This window comes from Onychostruthus taczanowskii, unplaced genomic scaffold, assembly GCF_017590055.1.
Source record: "Onychostruthus taczanowskii isolate IOZ18803 unplaced genomic scaffold, ASM1759005v1 scaffold48, whole genome shotgun sequence".
Lineage (NCBI taxonomy): Eukaryota > Metazoa > Chordata > Aves > Passeriformes > Passeridae > Onychostruthus > Onychostruthus taczanowskii.
In genome coordinates, this window is record NW_024502347.1 from 413809 (window position 1) to 416665 (window position 2857).

Sequence of the window (2857 nt, forward strand, 5' to 3'; positions counted from 1 at the left end):
TTGTTGAACCATCAATTTGTATATACACTATTAAATATATTTGCCTTTTGTAAGGCAATCTTATATACCATGTCCACTTCTATTATTGCTGGAGACTACAGAGAAACGGGTTGGGTAAAGCAGATTTTCCTTAGACTGTCTGGCATAAAGAGACTTGTCTTCAATTAGAGGACTTTGAGATCTGGAATCTCTAGAGTTCCCTTTCCTTACAGCTTGGTCCCTCACACCTCCAGCGTGTTGCAGCAACAGGAGAGCTGAAAGCATGACACATCAGTGTGTGCTGTCAGTGCCATGGAACACTGCAGTATTTTTATGGCAGGCCTTTAGCCTCACCATTGCTCTTCAGCCCTCATTTAAAACAGAGCATGTCAAAGGACAATTGGCATTCTGGAAGGCAGCGATTGTTGAGAGAAAGAACATTGACTCCTACAACTTGCAGTATGCAGTACGGGACAATAAAATAATCAAAGATGGAGAGCCACAGGGTGCTGGCCACCAGGATGGCTCAACAACATCACGTCTGCTAAAATTTGAACATGTTTTCACAGACCACATAAGCATGACTTTGGTGAGGGTTTTCTGTTTTTTAACAGCCTTAACCTTACTGAGGTAACAGTGGACCCTGTTGGCTTAAAATTCTGCAGCCCTTATTCTTTAGAGCAGTCTTACCAAGAACCTCCTCAGCTTTAATATTTGTCATAGAATGACCCAAATACAGCTTTATAAAAAAGTACATGTGTTTGGTAGCCTGAAAAGAAAATTAGCCCAGAAGTTGATACTCCTCATACAGTATCCAAATTATTTAATTAGCTTTCTGTGGAAGTGGTGCCAGCATGCTGTGTTGATGCAGCACATGTTCTGTGGTGCTCATGGGGGAAAAAAATAAAACTCAGATTTTCTTCAGCAGACTTTTGCAAAAATAATTGCAGCCATTTAAAGGAAGGGTGTATTCAGTGTTGTCACCTCCAATGATTTTTATTGTGCTATTTTCTGTGCTTCTTGCAACTCCAGTTTCAAAAGGGAAGCTCAACAACTGAAACAGGCTAATTCCTGATGTGCCAGCAGCTTCCTGAGAAGGCACAATAAAACTGTGTTAGGCAGTGGTACTTCTTGGCACTTACTTACATGTGGGGAAGGGAGGTCTGTTTTTCATGTGATAAATTTTCAATTCAGAAAATAATTTTGTAGTATGTGGTGACAGCCTAAAATCATGACAGAAATTTATCTTAAATGGTCAACAAAGTAAACACCAAAAGGAGTGGAATGTGGGTTGACATTTGGGGTCACCTGGAGTGCACTACAACGTTGAGCTCAGCCTCCAGGTTGAGCAAGTCTCCTGAAATGATGGGGCATTATCTGCCAACTCAGTATGGCTGCCTCTGTTATTTTAAGGTATCTGAAGTGTTTTAGCACTGTGAAATAGTCTGTCTCAATTGGCTTCTGAGCCTCTTAGCCACTTTCTGCCACATTTAATAGGGAGGGCTCAAAGATACTAAGTGCCTGTGAATTTCATGGAAAGACTTACCCAAGCAAAGAGTGAGCCCCAAACCCACAGGCTGAGGAGGGAGAGGTTCTGGTCTCTTCCCAGAGGTGGACAGCTGGCCACCCTGGCCCTGGGGTACACAGCCTGCACAAGTCTGGAGAGAAGCATGTAGGGAATGAGGCTGTGTCAGTTTAGCTGCTTGCAAAGCAGCGTATTAGGGAGTGCAGTTAAGCATTCAAAATGATTAGTGAGGCTGGGTAGTAAATTCCTTTCATCATTTTGGCTGTCATCTGAAAATATGTGCTCTAGATTTACCACAGATTTGCTTGGTTTGGGCCAGGGAATTTCATTAAGTGATTCCTGCATCATGTGATGCACAAGGTTGCATTAAATGGTCCAGTGATTATTTCTATTCTTCTGTTTGAACGATCCTTTTCTGCAAAACAGTACTAGCAGAGTGAGGAAGAAAATCTAAGCTTTGCTGTTTGGGAAGTACAAAGAGCCCAATCTATTTAACTGCTGGGACCTTTTTTTTTTTTTAAATCGAATAACAATTCCCAGGATTCATTGATCTTTACATTAGTTAGAGCATCCTACAAGGACAGAAACCATGATGGGGAGAGTGTGAGTAATGAGTTAGCAGCCTAGTGAATAATTTCCCCTAAAGCTTTGTATTTGTAGAGAGACAGATGGTGGGAGCTGTGTAGAGGGAGAGGCAGGAGAAAAGCTGGTTTTTGCAAACAGCAGAAGTATAGAGGACAGTGAGGAAAGCAAAAAAAAAAAAAATCAGCAGGTAAGGAAGAAAAAGAGGCTGAGAATACACCAGCTGTTTCAAAACTAATGCATTAATGTTAAAATGGATTAGGGTTAGGAGAAAATACAAAAAGGAAATTGCAGAAAACAAGAGCTTTGTGGCTGAGAGGTGGAAAACTTACTAAGAGCAGCCCTGAATATATATTCGTAGATGAACTCTTGAGTCAGTTATTAGGTGCAAATAACAGAGAAGTAGCTGAAAGTATGCAAGACTCCATTCTGTGCTGCTGCCCAGCTGGAACTGCCAAGCTGCAGGTACCCACAGGGGCAAAAGGCATCACTTGGATGGCAACAGCACTAGGGGTTTTTCTCACAGCACCTGTAAATTTGCAAGAGGTGTGTGGGAGAGGAAATCCATTGTCCTTAATGTGGAAAGTAAGTAAAGCAAGAGAATTACATACTTAACTCTGGGATGAGTGCAGCATTAAGACAGAAATAGAGGATTTAGAGGCAGCCTGCTTTGGAGCTTGCCAAAACTTGGATGACATTAATGCATGTAAAGGTTTTGTTACACAGGTCACCTGTGTGACAAAAATAGGGTTGCAAAATTTTATCCCACAG